This window comes from Geotrypetes seraphini, chromosome 3 (assembly GCF_902459505.1).
Source record: "Geotrypetes seraphini chromosome 3, aGeoSer1.1, whole genome shotgun sequence".
NCBI classification, from domain to species: domain Eukaryota; kingdom Metazoa; phylum Chordata; class Amphibia; order Gymnophiona; family Dermophiidae; genus Geotrypetes; species Geotrypetes seraphini.
Window position 1 is genome coordinate 209,281,861 of NC_047086.1, and position 19,973 is coordinate 209,301,833.

The 19,973-nt window shown below is 41.9% G+C and overlaps 1 protein-coding gene across 3 annotated transcripts in view; it reads left to right on the plus strand.

The window, feature by feature from the left end:
- Positions 1-3,880: 3,880 nt before the first annotated feature.
- The window catches only part of B4GALNT1 (beta-1,4-N-acetyl-galactosaminyltransferase 1), a 284,601-nt gene continuing 268,508 nt past the window's right edge, over positions 3,881-19,973 (plus strand). For 2 of the 3 annotated variants that reach the window (XM_033935405.1, XM_033935407.1), the window contains exon 1: positions 3,881-4,027. The gene's annotated coding sequence lies outside the window, so the exon portion shown is untranslated. Of the gene's footprint in view, positions 4,028-4,743; positions 4,871-19,973 lie in introns of those variants that run through there. The other variant, XM_033935408.1, reaches the window with a different exon arrangement.

Consider the following 19,973-nt stretch of genomic DNA (forward strand, 5'->3'; position numbering starts at 1 on the left):
GCGGTCTCTCAGACTCATAGACGCTTCTAATGTCATGATTCATGGTTTCCAATATCCTCCCCATGGTCACATAATATCCTCTCTGGATTGTAAATTGGTGTACATTTCCTTCTTCAGAGGTGACAACGTACTTTATGTCTTCCTTAATATTTTCCCAAGTATATGGGTATTGTATTTCCACCAGCCCCGCTTCCCATGGCCCCTGTAAGTCCAAAGGCCTAGCTATGTGTATGGTAAAATTAGAGCTGGTATTATGGGAAAACATAGCTGCCGAAGCATTGCTAGGCAATGTGATATAAAAGCCCTGTCATTCATTATTTTTTTTCTCTGTGTTGCTTCAAAAGACAAAATCAGATGTCTTAAATCTCTGAGGCCTTCACCCAACTGTTAAATTTATCAGGCCACCCCTTCCATTTCACGAGACAAATTTTGTTCTTACCCCCTCCTTTTACCTTTAGAACCTTTTCGATACGGTATATTCTGTCCTGTAGAGGCTTAACTTTAGTAATTCTTCAGGATAAAAAGAACCTTGTATAGCTTCGCTATCGTAATCCTGTTTCTTGTATATTGTTCTCTGATCCCTGTTTAAAACATCTTTTATTATAAATATCTCATCCATCCATGTCTGCTCGTAACCTTTCTCAAATTTTCCTTTAACTTTTGATAGCCTCACATGGTCTCCTTTCATTAAGAGATCCTTGGTGGGATCGCGTTTGATGTTACTGCCGTAGACTGTTTTTCAAGTCTGCAAAGAGTTTGAGGGTGTCACATCTACAGGCCTCGCCTGTATCGTTCTTTGAAAACTATAATGATAGCTGTGCACTATAGCCTGTAGGACGTCTTGATAAGTAAAGGTATTATGGGCTGTAAAATATCTCCACATTTTGGATTTTAAAGTCCTGTTAAATCTTTCCACTACAGCTGCTTTAACATCATTATGGGTCACAAAATGGTTAACACCTTTTTGTTTTAATAAATTCTTCAGAGACTTATTTAAAAATTATTTACCCTTGTCTGTTTGAAGTTTTTCAGGTGTACGCCCTAAATTAAATATTGTTTCAAAGGCTTTGGTAACTTTATGACCAGTTTTTGGTTTTATGTTGAATCATTTTTATTAAATAACACAAGAATAACAATGTTCACAACAAATACGCTTTTCAAGACATACCATAAATCCAATCCCCACCCACCAAACCCCCCACCCTCCCACCCACCCCCCCACCCCGGCAGCAGCGGTTACTTAGCAAAAGAAAAGAAAGTGCAAATAGGTAACTTAAATATTCCAAATTTGGTGTTGAACATAAGATGTAAAAGTACCAGTTTTTGGTTTTAAACTCACAACCCATGCATATTTTGACAGGATATCTATTACCGTTAAGATGTATTTGTAACCATTGTTATAACGGGCAAAGGCTGACATGTCGACTAAGTCACTTTGCCACTGTCTGTCAACTTCTGACACCATTGTTTTATTTCTTTTAAAATGGATTCTAGCTGGTCTGTGTAAATTGTATGCGTTTTGACCGGTGACCCAATCCACTACGTCTTTTCTCCGGACTGTGATATCGCTCTTTTTAGCTGCTTGAAGTAGAGGGTTAATGCCCCCATAGCTTCCTGCTGCGTATGGATCATAATAAATTTGCTTCAATAAAGATTCTTTCATAGCTCTAAATAAAAAATAAATAAATAAATAAAAAGGTCTTAAAACTCTGCCTTTTTAACAGACCCCCTGTTAGGTGACAATTGTTTTTGTTTTTTTCAGATTGTTAAGACAACAGTAGGGGTCCGGGACATGTTCAGACAGGTTTAAATACACCTCAACCTCTCCCCCCCCCCCCATTGGCTTTATCAGGGGGCTGCAAGGGGCTTATCAGCTGTTACCATGACAATAGGGGAGCTGGCCCATTAACCATTAGCTCAGAATTCCTACTGAAAGTGTGTTAAAACCAGAAAAGAAAAAAATAAATAAATGCAGCCTTTTTTCAATTGTTTCTGCCCTGGTCTGTTTTAAAAACAGGAAAGATTTTGTGAATGTCTTTTGTTTTGTGATCTGCTCTATCCATGAGCTCTTAAAACCTGTCTTTTAACTAAAAACTGTTAAAATAAAGACACTTCTTTTTCTGGCCACATCATTTCCGGGAGGGTTTTGATTAAGTCTGTTTCCCCTATTTCCGCCTACGTGGTCAGAAAAGCGCATTTCCAATGCTTCATTTACCCTATTTCCGCCTACGTCACCAGAATGTGCACTTCCTACAGGCACTCTCATTTCCGGTGATGTCATCAGAAAGCGTATTTCCGGGATCAAACACACCCCCATTTCCGGTGATGTCATCAGAAAGTGCATTTCCGGGGCGGGACATGAGGAGGTGGTTCCATGGGTAGGGGCGGGGCATGAGGGGCGGGGCCATGGGTGGGGCTACCACCATTCATTCCTATGGGAGGGGCGGGGCATGTGTAGAGAGTGGGGTGGGGCAATGGGCGGGTGGGGGCGTTGTGTGGGCGTGGCTTAATCCGGAAGTGAACGTTGATTGTTTGATCCTTATCTCTGACAGCTGTCAATCATTTTGACATGAGGTGTACCCATTATACTACTCACATTCTATTGACACACCACTGACAGACATATACAACTCACACACACCCCTTTCCCTGATTAACCCACCCAGTTGTTAGAGTTCTAAAACATACATTTCCTCATTTTTCATTTCTCCATGCAAACATGCCTGAGTGTGCAAATGGAAGAAAGAGAAACAATTCCCATTGATTATTTAGACTGCCATTTTAGGTTGCTGCATTATCAATGTTGGAGCCTTCCAAATATGGGATTTTGTCACAGAAGAATGAGCTACTGATTGAATGCATGTTTGATCAATATTATTAATTTCAGTGGAGTATTGGTCCTGAAGCCCTGAAGCAGTGGCCTTTGGGCCACAAAATGGTGGCCATTGTCGGTGAAATTTTTATTTGGCAAGATAAGCACTTTTTGTTTGTTTGATTGTTTGGAGTTGTTGTTTTTTTAAAAAGTCTGATGATATAATAAAAATAAATACAAACATTAAAAATAGGTATGTTTCTCTGAGTCTTTTTCCTCTTTAAGACACAGTAGAAGACTGAATTCAAAAAAGCATGGGATAGGCACTTGGGATCTCTTAGAGCAGGGATCTCAAAGTCCTTCCTTGAGGGCCGCAATCCAGTCGGGTTTTCAGGATTTCCCCAATGAATATGCATTGAAAGCAGTGCATGCATATGGATCTCATGCATATTCATTGGGGAAATCCTGAAAACCTGAATGGATTGCGTCCCTCAAGGAGGGACTTTGAGACCCCTGTCTTAGAGGGTCCTTGAGAGCCGTATTCCAGTCAGGTTTTCAGGATTTCCCCAATGAATATGCATTTAAAGCAGTGCATGCAAATGGATCTCATGCATCTTCATTGGGGAAATCCTGAAAACCCGACTGGACTATGGCTCTAGAGGACTGGAGTTCCCTACCCCTGTCTTAGAGAGAGGAAGTGATAATGGTTACTGTGGATGGGTCATTTGGCCTTTATCTGCCATTATGTTTCTATGCATCAAGCCCCATTACTACTATTATTAAAATTGTTTATGTAAATGAGAGGTATTTTTTTAATGCAAGTTAGATATTAATTCCTCCATTCCTCTCGTTATTTATATATTGCAAGAGAGAGAAATGTGCCAATGTGAGTGAGCCCTTTTAAACTTTTAAGCTGTGATGTCAACTATTTGCGGTATTAGGTTAGATTTGGCTGTGGCACAAAATGTATTATCTGCAGCCCCTTCTAAATCCTTCCAGTTCAAAATGCAGTTCCCCTACTTTACCACTAGAGATGACAACGGGATATTTCCCTCGTTTACAGCAAAGGCAGCAGAATGCGAAAGGATGTGCTTTAGACTGAGAAAGCAGGAATAAAAAAGGACAAAGAATATAGGGACAACGAACACGTTGAGAGACAGAAGAAATCTGGAAAGATGCATGTAGGTCTGCATGCCTTCCATATTTTGGAACAAGGTAAGCCTGATGATGAACGATTGCTAGCTAACGGGATACAATAATCTAGTTCTGAGAGATGGGAACTAACAATGGAATGGCTTTCTGCGGCTCACGAGATAATTCTGTCCTGCACCTTAGATGCCTGAGCTGAATCTTAAAAAAGATCTGGCCAGGATTGTGACATACAGTCAGGATCTCTGCAGAGATCGGTGGCTTGGTGCAGTCCTGTTTTAGGGGATTGGGAGAGATCTGGGGTGGGAGTCAGGCAGGGGCAGAGCTGGCTCTGAGGGTCTCAGCAGATGATATTTCCGCGGTGATGATGAGAGGCCCTGCAAGTTCCACTGGGGCGGGCGGAGACTGCAAAAACCAGACCCGATAATCAGGGCGAGGACTTTGTGTGGTAAGGGGTTAACAATCACATTTATGACTTGATTTCTATTCCGTTAGATGCAGACATCATGGACAGGTTTCAGAACAGAAGGGGCAACTAGGGATCTAGTTCGGCGTGGTTATTTGATTTTCTTGCCTTTCTTCATGTGCCCCGGCCTCCCAGAAGTCTTTTTTTTTTTTTTTTTAGCGGGCTCCACTCTTCAGTGCTGTCGGCTGCCACTAGGGGTCACCCTATCGCTCTCCTCCCTCCAAAGACACCTCGGCTTTCGGTACGCGTGTGCGTTTAAGTGTTTTAATTTGGTGTTTAAGAAAATGTGTCGGGGGTGGGGGAGAAGCGGGCATAGTGTCACTTGCCGGCATGGGCAGCACATTCGTTATGCAGAGAAGATTCTGGGGTTGAGAGCGCCTTCAGCAAACGTATAGTTAACTTTTGCGAAAGCAGTAAATGCGGCAGCAAGTCGGCGGCCAATGGTACGGTCTCCCGTGGATTTTGGAGAGTCTGGCGGACTGCCAACCTGCCCCCCCCCCTCCTAATCTGGTAGACACAGTATGGTGCCATGATGCTGCTGCTCGCTGTGATTGCAGATGTGGCTTCGTGGCTGCAGCTATCTTGGGTGAATACGGTAGACGAGCAAGGGCTCCACCTTGGCCACGAAAAGCATACAAAGCAGGGAATGTTAAATAATAACCCTTGAAGTTTGCAACTGCGCATTGCAGACTTTACTTTGTTTCTAAGTTGTAAATGAGGGGTTTTGAGAGGCAAAATTCTTTACTGGCTATTTTTGTCTGAGAATGGCGAAAAGTGCAATTTCCAAACTTGGCTCAGATGCTAGGCAGCTTTAGTGATAGGGAGGGGAAAAATGCATAAAGTGGAAAGCAAGAGAAAGACTGTGACGTCCCTGCCACGTTACCTAGTTCCCAGTCGGAAAGCAGTGTGGGATTATTTATAGTACCTACCCGGTACTCATTGAAATGCCTGCTGCAGAAACCATAATACATCATGATAGCAGGATCAGCCCTAAGCAACTACCTAAGGTGGCAGCATTTAGGGGATGGCAGCATGGCAAGATATCGTCACTCATCTCATCTTCCTTTCCTTGCCCCACTCCCATGTCCACCATTCTTCCTCCTGCCCCTACCGCTTCCCTGGCTGCTTTGAAGGCTGCCTGCTGCTCTTCCCCACCACAGGAAGTCCTTCATCTGGGGAAGGGCAGAAGGTGGCATTACACGAGTGCAGGCATCCATTGCATGGTCCCCCACTGGCAGGGAGTAGCTTGAGTCAGAAGCGTGGGATGAACACAGAGGATCTAGAATCAGTACCGGGTTGAGCTTTGGATTCTTGCCCAGAAATAGCTTGAAAGGTCACTTTGGGAAGCCACAAGACTTAGAGACTTGAAGAAAGCACAGATGGTTTATGCGATTCCCGAGCTCCAAGCTGGCTTCAGAAGTGCCGAAACCAGGACATTAGAGAGATATTTATGCATTCTTCTGAATTCTAGAAAAAACTTTTCACGTGTTACTTTTCTTAACAATCATTGGTCCTCAGCTCACACTAGCAGGTCACTAGCAAGTCACTTATCTAGGCCCTGCAGTCTTTCTGTTGCATGTTGTTTATGCTGAGATAGCCATAAGAAGTTAGAATGCCCAAGCTAACACTCAGTACAGGCAGGCTAGAACATGAGATAAGTTAGGTCTGCAGCTAAACATAATTCAGCATTTTATTAAGGAGAAAACTTAGGAAAACCAGTCCCAGACTCCTTCAGCTAAGAAGAAAAAAATTTAAATGGAATCAGGTTGGGCAGACTGGATGGATCATTCGGGTCTTTATCTGCCATGTTACCTTTGTGATAGCTCTGTTCTAGTTATATATTCAGAGAAAACCAAAAAAACTCTGTGGAGTGACGATGTTCCTAAATGGACTTTATTTGAAAGTATCAAAGTTCCAAAGGTGCACTAAAATCATCCACATAAAATAATTCCATCCACATAAAAGTAAATCATCCACATAAGAGCCTTAAAGGACCTAGTCCGCTAGGGATACAGGACTTTATATAGTTATATATTCAGCTTGTCTGTCTTACTCCATCAATTGCAGAGGCAGAGAGCAGATGAGCATTTTTTTTCCTCTGCAGCTGCTGTTCCCCAATTAGAAACAGAAAATTTGAAATGCTAATTTTTTTGAACTGGCTAGAGAACTTCAAAATTCACATTTTGACCACTTGGATTTCTCTTGCCTCACCAGGGATTAGTCAAGCCTCTGTGGAACATAATATTCTTGTATTTTCCTGCCCTATAGCTCCAGGCCATTAAGAATAGCTGAATCCTAACCCCCCTCCCCACTTCTGTTTGTGTAACTAGTTCAAGTTTGGTTAAGAAAAGCAGAAATTCCACATTCCATTGTATAATAGCAGAGAGCGGGGCTGGGAGACACCCAGGACTGACTTCTAGATCTTGATGGCTTGTTGCTATCTAGGGTCGATACTCATTCCTCGTGGCTTTATGGTGGACTTTCAGCCTGTCTTTCAATGCTTCCATAGGGTGGCTGAATGTGTCCTGAAAAGTGTGGTGGGGGCTGCAGTTTCCTTTTGGCTTTTTTGGGCTTTCAGCTCCATCAGGATCAAAGCTGAGATCTAGTACTATAAACCTTTTTCATAGCTACCTAAATATTTTCCCCTCTATTTGATATAATTCTCATTGTCATTGCAGTGACAGTCCTCAGCTGAATTCATTTTGGAACCCTTCAGTGAAGGCCAGAATCCCAACCACTAGGTGTCACCACTAGGTGCTTGCTGGGTCTTCCTTTGGAGTTGTAATATCCTCAGCCCTGCTGGGCACTTTTTGAATTTTGATGTGATTCAAATAATATACGAGGGGTTCTCAATAATTTATCTACCTCAGTAGGGAAAAAAAGTTTTGTTTTATTTTTCAATATGGTCCCGATAGCTCCATACACTTCATCCACTTTTCCTGCAATGAGTTTAATCCCTTTGAAAAAAATTCTGTTTGACCTTCAAACCAGGACTCACAGCTTCTTTGATGTCTTCATCACTTGAAAACTGCTGTCCACAGAGAGATCTCTTCAAAACTCAGAACAGAAAATAATCCAAGGGAGCCAGGTCAGGATTGTAGGGTGGATGGTTCAGCTACTGAAACCCACATTCTTGGATGGCAGCCTGTGATTGTCATAATGTCCACTGGTGCATTGTCATGAAGAAGCAAAACGCCTGCTGTGAGTTTTCCTTGTCTTTTCGCCTTGATTGACTCCCACAAAGCGATCATTGTGTTGGCATAACTTTCAGTTATGGTTGTCTTGTGTGGAATGAACTCCAGAAGCAAAAGTCCATCATCATCCCAGAAGACAGTTGCTATGACTTTGCCTGCAGATTTTTCTGCCTTGAACTTTTTTGCATTGACTCCATTTTGGACTCAGGATCTCTGTGATAGACCCAAGTCTTATCTCCAGTCACCAAACAATGAAAGAAATTCATTTGTTCTTCACGGAACATCCCCATGTTCTCCTCACAGCACTGGAACCTCATGGCCTTCTGACATGGTGTCGGCATTCTTGGAACCCATCTTGTACTAACCTTGGTCATGCACAACTTTTCATGAATTATTTTCCAAACTACCTGCCAAGAATCTCTTTTCTTCAGCTCTTCGGGAAACCTTAATTTGTCTGACAAAATTAAATCCTTGACTTTCTTTCTCATTTCTGTGGAAGTTGCTTCCACAGGCCGTCCAATGTGAGTGTCATTTTCAATGGACTCTCTGCCCCCCTTATACTGCTTACTCCAAAATTTTATTTTGTAGGATGATGGGACAGACTTGCCATAAACTTTTTTTCCCTTGTTTTGTGAGAAATTACATCAATGAACGGTGCTCCAAATCTAGCAGTTTCTTATTTGATTCACATGAGGACTCTCCTGACATCCTGTCTCTTGGAATGTTAGACTTGCACTGAACCGCAACTGTACATGAGACATGTCACAACACACATAGGCTTGTTTCAACATGGTTGCTACTTTCTTTCATACTCAGGTAGATAAATTGTTAAATGCCCCTCGTATTTTGTAGTGTTATGAAGATAGTCATTGGAGCAGCGGTAACAGTTGAGAGGTTTGGGTGTCCATCTTTATCTAGAATCCAAATCCAGTCTCAGGATACCCACAATGAATATGCCTGGGGTAGATTTGCATACGATGAAGGTAGTGGGTGCAATTATCTCATGCATATTCATTGTGGGTATCCTGATACTCTCTCAGCGAATAAAAACCTCACTCGTTAGGGTTCCATTACAAAATGGCGTATGAGCCCTCAATATATCCACATCTGTATGCTTACTGCTGTTTTAACTTTTGTCTTTCCTCAAAATATATAAATAAAGACTGAAAACAGCACATATTTCATTTTTTATTTATCCTTTAATGCAGTGTCTCTAGCATGCCCCGATGGGACCCGTTTCGCCCTCAAGGGCTTTTTCAAGAGTTCATAAAGGAGTTCTATTCTTAGCGTCCTCTTAGTTCTGGGGCTAGGACTGTTCTGCAGAATAGAGCTAGAGACATTGAGATATATTGAGGACTCATAAGCCATTTGGTAATTGAACCCTAATGAGTGAGGTTTTTATTCGCTGTGGGAGTTTCCAATTTGCCTCACTTTTCATCTTCACTATTCCTTTAGTGTATCCTGAAACTCTGCCTGGCTTGGTGTGTCCCAAGGAGTGGGATGAGAAACTCTGGATGGAATCATCTGGTATCAAATTGAAATTTTGGACTATGTCTGCATCCTTCCTCTGCAATCTCAGCTTCTCTTTTTAGGAATAACACTCTCATGTATTTATCATGAAAATTGAGATATCCTCCCCTGCTTCACCCTTTTAACAGCTCCCTTCTGCCCATGCATTTCCTTATTTTGTGGCCCAGCACTTTTCCCATTGATGCTTTTGGGCAGCCCAATCAGAACCAGGGCTTGGCTCTGGCACAGTGAGCTCTTGTTCATATCCATTTGGAGTTTCCCTCTTATTTCTTTTTTAGTTTTATAATATAAATAAACAAAGTATACAAATATTAACTAGGACATGAAACAATCCAGCTATACAAATCATGGTTTACAAGGAAAGATTAATGAATATAAGACAATACAACTGGATATCTCATGTCAAACATATATAACAAGGCCAGTACATATATTTTCAGTCAAGAATATGCATGCAAAACATGGAAGAAAATTCCCAACGAGCATCACAGGATAGCTTGAATTAAGCTAAGGAGAAGTTCAGTATAAGCTTAGGCAATATACTCTGAAATACTATATGTCAACAGTCTAAAGCACAATTGAACAGAGCTCCATATTTTATGGAATGAGTTAGTAGAATGATGTTTTTCTTTTTTCTTTTAATTCTTTATTCATTTTCAAATCAAAACAACAAGTGCACAAAAATACATCATACAAGTAATTCCAATATAGCACTATAATATCTAACACATAAAATCTAATAGTGTAATAACCCCACCCACCCATCCACCCTTCATCACATTTTCAACTAAAATAAAATATACACATGTTATATACCATATTATAACATATCTTGTAATGATGTTTTTCAAATTTGGTAGTTATACATACTGTATTCCACCATACAATGAATTCCCTCTTGTTTCTAAAGCTATTGTCCAGTACTATTCAACAATTATGACAAAAGTATTTGCCTAGGACCACAAACCATGACTGCAGTGGTGGTGGGCACCACTTTAATTGCTCGCTGCCAGCATTGATCTTGGATATTCAGTGCCTGGACATTTCTGGTGACTGGTGTTGAATATCCAGGTTTTTCCATGTTGGCTAGCACATGGTCGGTTAAGGCAATACAAGTCGTAACAGCCTTATTTGCTCACTAAATATAACATAGCATTTTATTTTTATGCCATGAAATCTTAGTTCTTTGTAGTTCACTTAAAAAAAGAAAACCAGACATACCTGGTGAATTACAAAGTAAGATCCAAAAACGTGGGGATGGAACAGTGCACAACCATCAGGGATATAAAAACAATGGCAAGATATTCTTCCCCAAAATTTTTATTGACTTGACCCGACATGAACTGTGTTTTCCCGCAGAATGCAGGAACAAGCACTGCTTGTTGTTACTCTTTGAAGTATTGAGGCATTGATTTCTTTCTAGTTCATAGAAACATAGAAACTGATGGCAGAAAAGGGCCACTGCCCATCTAGTCTGCCCACACTAATGACCCGCCCCTACCTTCCTCTATGAAGAGAACCCACGTGCCAATCCCATTTTGTCTTAAAATCCAGCACGCTGCTGGCCTCAATTACCTGTAGCGGAAGATTATTCCAGCGATCAACCATCCTTTCGGTGAAGAAATATTTTCTGGTATCTCCATGAAATTTCCCACCCCTTAGTTTCAATGGATGCCCTCTTGTTGCCGTGGGACTCTTGAGAAAGAAGATATCTTCCTCCACTTCGATACGGCCCGTGACATATTTGAATGTCTCTATCATGTCTCCCCTCTCTCTACGTTCCTCGAGTGAGTATAGCTGCAGTTTATACAGCCGTTCCTCATAAGGGAGATCCCTGAGTCCCAAGACCATCCGGGTGGCCATACGCTGAACCGACTCAACTCTCAGCACATCTTTGTGGTAATGTGGCCTCCAGAATTGTACACAGTATTCCAGACATGGTCTCACCATGGATCTGTACAACGGCATTATGACCTCGGGCTTACGGCTGACAAAACTTCTATGGATACAGTTGATGATTTGTCTGGCCTTGGACGAAGCTTTCTCCACCTGGTTGGCCGTCTTCATGTCTTCACTAATGATTACCCTCAAGTCCCGTTCTGCTACAGTCCTTGCTAGGGTCTCTCCATCAAGGGTGTAAGACCTGCATGGATTTCTGCTGCGAATGTGCATGACCTTGCATTTTTTGGCATTGAAACTTAGTTGCCAGGTCCTGGACCAATGCTTCAGCAGGAGTAGGTCCTGCGTCATATTGTCGGGCATTGAGCTTTTATTAGGCGCCGTGCTTTTGTCTGTTGTGCTCACGACTACTATATAGCATGAGACTATGCCACAACTTACACAAAATGTATCCCTGAGGTAGGCTTTTTAAGCTGAAACACAGTCTGTGTTGGGTCGTCAATAAAAATTTTTTTAGGAAGAATCTCTTGCCGTTGTGATTTTGTTTAGTTTTTATATCCCTGGTGTTTTTCTACGGTTCCTTCCCCACTTTTTGGACCTTTTTTTCATGGGGCTTTGTTTCCTTGCCCAGCCTTTGAAGCATTCCTTTTAAGGCCATTGTCCTAAGGGGATGAATATTAGAGGCCTCCCAAAATGGCTTCCATGGTCCGTTAGGACCTCCTGTGGGGAACCCGTAGTGCAGAGTAGGTGAATAAGCTCCCCTACCATCAGGACAGGATTAATTCTTTGAGGCCCCCAGGCACACAAGTACACTTGGCCCCCTAGCCCTGCCCCGCCCACGCCCCACCCCCTGCCCCATCCCATTTATTTACCTGTTTTCTTATTTACTTCTTTATTTCCACTTGTATTTCTTTTTTCTTTTATAAAATTCTAAACACACAACAAAGATTACCATACCCGTGTCAGTGTACAGTTTTAGTTCTATGCAAGCCCCAAACATCTCTGAACAAATCTCCCCTTTCTTCCCTTCCCACCTACTTGCCCAGGACTTTAACTCTGAACGTATATAAAAGTGTTCAAATGCATTGTAAAGCAGTAATACTATCCAAAAATATAAGTCTATATTAATAACCAAGTTTGCATCTCCTCTCAACTGCCTCACTCTATGTCGTCCATGTTTAACCCATATGCATAGGCGTCAGAATGGGGGTGGGGGAGGGCAGAGGGGCTGTGGCCTCCCCAAAAATTGCCTGGCATTAGGGGGGGAGCAAACAGGGCAGCTGCCCTATCTATTGCCGTAGCCGGCAAGTGACTTTACCCAAGCTCCAGGGCTTTAATGCTGTGCTTGCCGGTTTCCTGACCCTGTTCCTCCGAAACTGGAAGTTACATCATGAGGGAGGAGGAAGGAGAAGCGAGGCCGGCAAGCACAGTGTTAGAGCCCCAGAGCATGGGTAAAGTCACTTCCTAGCTAGGGCGTTGTCGGCGGGAGATAGGGCAGGGAGAGAGGCTTCAACTCGCTGCTCCTGTTTGCTTCAGGCCTTCCTCGCTGCTGGGTCCTGCCTTCGCGGAAACAGAAAGTAGGTGGGACCCGGCAGCAAGGAAAGCCCGAAGCAAACAGGAGCAGCGAGTTGTGAGAGAGGGAAAGAGGAAGAAGGAAGACCAGGGAGAGGAGAGGAATGAGAGATACTAAGTCATAGAAACATAGAAACATAGACGATGACGGCAGAAAAGGGCCATAGCCCATCAAGTCTGCCCACTCTCATGACCCACCCCCTTGATTAAACTGACCCACCCCCCTTTACATCCTTAGAGATTCTACGTGAATATCCCATTTACTTTTAAACTCTGACACGCTTTTGGCCTCAATCACCTGCAGAGGGAGTTCGTTCCAACGATCGACCACCCGTTCTGTGAAGAAATACTTTCTGGAATCACTATGAAATTTCCCTCCTCTGATTTTCAGCGGATGCCCTCTGGTGGACGAGGGTCCTATATGACAGAAGATATCCTCTTCCACCTCGATCTTGCCTGTGATATATTTAAATGTCTCAATCATTTCTCCTCTCTCTCTTCATTCCTCGAGTGAGTACAGCCGCAGTTTATTCAGCCTTACTTCATACGGGAGATCCTTGAGCCCCGAGACCATCCTGGTGGCCATTCGCTGAACCGACTCAATTCTTAGCACATCTTTCCGGTAATGTGGTCTCCAGAATTGAACACAATATTCTAGATGAGGTCTCACCATGGATCTGTACAACGGCATTATGACTTCTGGCATCCTGCTGACAAAACCTCTACGGATACAACCCATCATTTGCCTTGCCTTGGAGGAAACCTTTTCCACTTGATTGGCAGTTTTCATGTCATCACTAATGATAACTCCTAAATCACGTTCTGCCGTGGTCCTAGCTAAGGTCTCGCCATTCAGTGTGTAAGTTCTGCACGGGTTTCTTCTACCCAGGTGCATTACTTTACATTTTTTAGCATTGAAGCTGAGCTGCCAAGTCGATGACCATTGTTCCAATAGTAGTAGGTCCTGCGTCATACTATCTGGCAAAGTGTTTTGACCTACTATGTTGCATAGTTTGGCATCGTTGGCGAACAATGATACTTTTCCTCTAAGCCCTTGGGTCATATCGCTTATGAATATGTTGAATAGGATCGGGCCCAAGACCGAGCCCTATGGCACTCCACTGGCCACATCTGACACCTTGGAGGGGGTACCGTTTACCACCCCCCTCTGAAGTCTACCGCTGAGCCAATCCTTAACCCATGCAGTTAGTGTCCCCCCTAATCCTAGTGATTTCAGCTTATTCAATAACCTGCGGTGCGGGATGCTATCAAAAGCTTTGCTGAAGTCCAAATACACCACGTCTAGGGCCTCCCCGGCATCCAGTTGTCTTGTCTTGTTACCCAGTCGAAGAAGCTAATTAGATTTGATTGGCAGGACCTGCCCTTGGTAAATCTGTGTTGATGGGGATCGCGCAGATTTTCTTCATCCAGGATTGTATCGAGCTTCTTACTGCCCAACCCCTGCAAAGCCCTCCTCTGGACCCTTCTTTCCCCTCGCAAGGTCTTGTGATTTTCCCTCTTGGGCTTCCCTTCCTGTTTGGGCATTAGCATCTATGAAATTCTCCGTGATCTCAATAGCACGCTCTAGGGTCTGGCAGCCTTGCTTTCTAACCCAGGTCTGCAGGTGTTTAGGTAAGGTCTCTACAAACTGTTTTTTTTTATGATTTTTGTGAACAGTACTTGTGGGTTTCCTAAGCTGGGTCGCAACTACTGCTCTGCTGTACTAGGGCCCTTGGTCGTTCTCCCTCACCCATCTGAGCACCCCTAAACTGGTGGCAATAATATTCTTTGGTTAGCCCCAGGGTCTCCTAAATATGTGACTTAACAGAAGTATAATTAGTCACTAGTTCTGGGGCTACCGTTTGGTAAGCCACAAGGGCTCGACCTGCCACATAGGGAGCTAATCTAATTGCCCACTGTGATTCTGGCCACCGTGCTGCAGTAGTTATTCTTTCAAATGTACTTAAAAAGTCATCAGCAGCATCATGAGGTCCCATTTTGCTCATGTGAGATGAGATAAGTCATTTTGACCTACCGGACCATAGCTCACAACTGACACAAAGCTGGCATCTGACGCTCCTCTTGGGTTCGCTGCCAAGTTGGCTCCTATGTTCTGAATTTGAGATGTCATGACACGCACCAACATCCTCGTGCTACTTCTTGACATTTGCGCCAAATGTTCTGGTTGGCTCCGATAACAGCCCTCAGATCAGCTGTCAGCTGCTGTTTTCCAGCATCCATTATGGTGGCTCTCCAGGCAGGATCCATCAGCAGGCTTGGAAGGGAAACAAACAGAATACGTTTAAGGATTAGCCCCCCCAAATTTAAGGTTATGGAGGGGTAATGTTCAAGCAAATAAGCCCCAATGATATATTGTGGCGGCCTTACAATCCGCCAGGCCCTGGGTTTGATACCCTCGTTGAAGATTCAGTAGGAAGTAAAATCAAATGACAAGCACAGCCAGAAGTGATTACATAAAGAATATAATGTGCAGAAATAGGCTTAATATTACAGAAAGACAATCTTTAGAAAGATACATAAGCTTTACTGGGTTACAAATGTACAGACAAAAATAGACATAAGCTTTACAAATACAGAGTGGATTCAGACTGTTTCTGTGCTCTTGTGAATGAGAGAGAAAAGGCAGCTTCCTGAATAGGTTCTGTGAGAACAAAAAAAGAGAGAGAGGGGAGGGGGTGATAGCCCAAACTTCAGGTTCCAGAGAGAGAGAGGGGGGGAGGGGGATGTTGCAGAGAGGAGGCTTTTATAAGTTGGAATCTTATTCTAAATATAGAAACTATAGTATTTCCCAGTATCTTTCTGTTTATAATTTGTAAACTGTTTGAAACAATGGTTAGTTTAATTGATAAGGATAATTGATAACACTTACAGGATTGGTAAATGAGATTAGTCTCTGGCTTCTTTGTCCCATTCAAGTAGCCTATTTGCTTGATAAACAATCCAGTCTGGCTGGATGCTTAATGCATGTGAATTCTGTGCAGGAGCATTTAGGGTCTATCTGCATCAACATTCCAGAGTCAGATTGATATAATGTCCCTTAGGCTTCTGCTGACATTGGTTAGGCCAACCAAAAATGCTGACTGCTAGCATTGCTAGGCTGACAACACCCCCACTTGTCCACCCAACTTTCCCAATGCCTGTTATCCTCAACTGCGCTCCCCAGGTACATGTTGTTTGCGCCTTTGGGTTTAAGTTTCCACTCTAGACCGCCTGTCCACCTCCTGAACTGGTCACCAGCTTCTCCACCGACCTCTGGGTTCATCACCGCCTGCACAGCGATTTTCCTCCGTATTCCAATCTGCAGCTCTGGCACTCTCAACAGCAACTCAAAAGAAATATGGTCTCAGCTTCTCAAAATACAAGTCCATTTGTTTTATGGAATTCACACAAGGTCAGACAGAGACAGTCCTGGCATGATTTTCTGTGGAACAAGCTAAAAGCTAATTTGCTTGAGCATTTCTGTACTTTCCCTGACCCTGAAGAAGAATGAAACGCGTCGGTGGGGAATGAAACAGTAATGGTTCAAAGCTAAGTCTCATTTTCAGTCACCACATATGTTCTCCAGCTGAGAGTTGAAGTGTGGCTTACTGAGGAACTTCGGTGAGATAATTATTTAAGGATTTGCAACTAAGGAATTATTTAGTGGAAGATTTTTGTTTACTGGTGCCACTTTTTGTTTAACTAATGGTAGGAGCACATGCAATTTGTTAAGCTTATTTAACATGATACCTCTAACGCTTTTATATTGAATATTATATCTAATTTTGTTTTGATTTTTCCCTGACTAAATTATAACTTCCTAAGAATACCAGCCCCAAAATACCTTTCCTCAGCTGCAGGTCTGCTTGTGACCTGACTCTGCAGGTTCACGCCACATCATCTGTAGGTTCATGTAGCCTGCAGAGGATCACTGGTTGGCAGTAGCGATCCTAGCAGGCCACCGTAGCCTCAGCTGCATTTTCCTCTGGCATGGTCCTGTACATCAGAGGAGGGGCTGGACTGCGCAAGATGGGAACGTGCAGCTGAGGCTATAGCAGCCTTCTAGGATTGCTACTGCCGACCAGCGATCCTCTGCAGGCCGCACAAACCTACAGATGATGCGGCGTGAATCTACAAATGATACGGCGCTTGTACCGATGGGCCAGCTTTAGGGAAAATTGGAAATTGTCTGGTGGGCCAAATTTTAGTACCCCACAGGCCAGATTTGGCATGTCTGATGTAACTTGATAACAGACCAATGTTTTTTCACAATTCTATCAATCATGGATGGGACTAGCATGAGTATATTGGGAAAGAAAGCTAATCACAGATGGATCATTCTGATGTGTCTGAATGTAAGTAGATGTTCTCACTGGTTAAATTTAGCCCTTGTGTATGCTTTCTTCAATGTTTCCTTACTGTACCCCCTGTCATGTAAGTCTTTGTGTAGTATTTTAGATTATTTCTTGAATTCGGATTCATTACTACAAATTCTCTTATAACAGAGAAACTGGGAGTGAGGCAAACCTTGTTTGAGATGTAATGGATGGCAATTTGATGAATGGAGGAAGGTGTTCCTGTCTGTAGATTTTAAAAAAATCTTAGTCTGAAATCCTAAATTATCTATCTGTACTGTAACATCCAAAAATGCTATTTCATGAAAAGAATGTTGTGCAGTGAACTGGATGTTTGAGTCACAAGAGTGTAACCCAAACTATGAATATATCATTGATATATCGAAGCCAAGCGAGAATCTTATCTGAGAATGGTGAATGTTGTATCTAGGTTCTCTCAAACCTGTCCATAAATAGACAAGCAATAGAAGGGGTGAAGGTCTCACCCATGGCTACCCCCAATACCTGAACATACATGTTGTCCAAAAAAAAAAAAAAAAAGTTTTCCTTCATGGCTATCCTTCTGAGAGACACAATGAAGTATGTGGGGACATGATCAAAATTAGTACATTGTGCTTCAATGCATCATTTTTGTGTATAAAATATATACTTAGCTTGCCATGCCCTTTGCCCAATAGGATCCATTTCACTGGAATCTTCGGCTTCTTCAGGGGACAAAACTAAAACAGTTTTAATTTTACAATCACAGAATGTAGAAGACAGCGCCAGCAAAGCAATTTGTATATTTAAAACTGCCAAACAGGTTACCCACATGACTATCTATATTTACTTAAAAGTGTGGAAACTGTTTATTCTTTATCACTTGAACTGAGATGTTCCTATTACTGTAGAACAGCAGCTCCGAACCCTGTCCTGGAGGACCACCAACCAGGTTTTCAGGCTAGCCCTAATGAATATGCATGGAGCTGATTTGCATGCCAGTGTCAACTTCATTATATGCAATTTTTTCTCATGCGTATTCATTAGGGCTATCCTGAAAACCTGACTGGCTGGTGGTTCTACAGAACAGGGTTCAGAACCACTGCTATGGAATTACTCATACTTACTCAATATGATTAACTCACCCAGAAATGTTAGCAGGGCTGTTCAGTTCGGGCCCTCGAGGTAGGCCAAGTTTTCAGGATATCCACTATGAATATGCATGAGAGTCATGCACTGCCTTTTTGGTATGCAGATATCTTTTGTGGATATTCATTGTGGATATCCTGAAAACCTGGCCTGCCTGTGGACCTCGAAGCCGAGAATTTTAGTAGCCCTGCTCTAACTGCGTTTATCTCTTGCTCTGGCAATGAGTTCATAGCTTAACTTTGCATTGAGTGAAAATAGATTTTTTTTCTGATTTCATATTTATAGCTGGGCTTGTTTGTTAAGACATGTAAGGGATTGGGTTTTTGAGGATGATTTGTTTTACCCTTTGTCATATGAAAAGGCATTTTTTTTCATCCATATCATTTATTGTTTTTAATTCAAGTGCCGTGTTCAAGATTTCTTGATTATCTAAAAGGTAATTCTATTTTGATTCCATTAAGATCAGTATGGAATAAATTATTGAAATTATGGGATTATCATCAGGTTGTTATGGATTTTTTGCCTCTTCAGGAGAATGGAGATTTCACCCTGGGTATGACTAATGTCATTTTTAAATCCTGGGCAAATAAAGGGATTCGGTTTATTGATCAGATTTTGGATGAATCTGGGAGGTTGAGGAGATTTCCAGAATTATCTTTAACCGTTGGAATTGGGTCAGGGTCTTTGTATGGATATATGCAATTACATTACGTGAGTCAAATAAGAAGAGGAGGTCTTTCATTGGGTGTTCGTGAAAGGTTTATACATTTTTTTAACCAATGTAATGAGGTTCCTATCTCTGTATCTTTGTTGCATAACTTGTGGTGGTGCTTGATTCCAAATAAAACATATGACAGTATTATACAAAAATGGTGTGATGAGTTGGGGATTCAATTATCTCTTCAAAATTTTAGTTAAGCTATCCATCGTTTGCCTAAAATTATTATGAGATATGTTTGGAGAGAATGTGAGTTTTGCATAGGGCATAGTTTTCACAGGTACAAGCATTTCATGCAGGTTTAATTAATTCTCCTATTTGTATCAAATGTGAGAAAGATCCAAATACTTTATCTCATGCATTGTGGAACTGTCATCTTATTAAATCTTTCTGGTCTGCAATCTTATTATTTTTAGGTTCATTATGGAATTGTCAATTGGTGGAATCTCCAAAGGGGCTGTTATTTGGTAAAGCTGCGGCTTGTGGGATTTATGGTCAGGGAAGAAGTATTCTATTACAAAAGCCATGTATGATTGGTCATAAAGGTATTTTGCAGTATTGGTTACAGAAAGATTTGCCTAGTTATTGGCATTGGAGGAATCAATTTCATTGTGTAATTTTATTTGAGGTTTGGGAGGTTTGCAAATTTCCTAGAAGAACTCGTTTATTTTAAAAAATTTGGGATACTTATATACAAAATTTATCCTCTCTAGAGCAAGAAGTATGATTCTTAATACTTTACATTGAAGATTTGGTATAGTACAATGTATTTTACTACTTGGTATTTGATGTCACCTTTCATAGAATGAGGGTAGGGGTAGGAATTGGAGGGATGATAGTAATATATGTGAAATTACTTGAATTGCATTTTGTTTAAATCATTTATTACAATGTTATAATTTAAATAATGGGGGGGATAAGGGAAGGGTGGAAGGTAATAGGGGGAGTGTATTGAGAGTTGTAATAGTAATTTGGAAATTTATTTTGAAGAAGTGAAAGACATTTGATGGAAAGTTAATATGGTGAATTTAATATGTAATCATTATTTTATTGTATTATATTATTGTATATTTATTGGATTTCTTCAATATTTATTGGATTCTTCAATATTTATTGGATTCTCAATCTAGTTCCCTCAGTTAAAATTCTT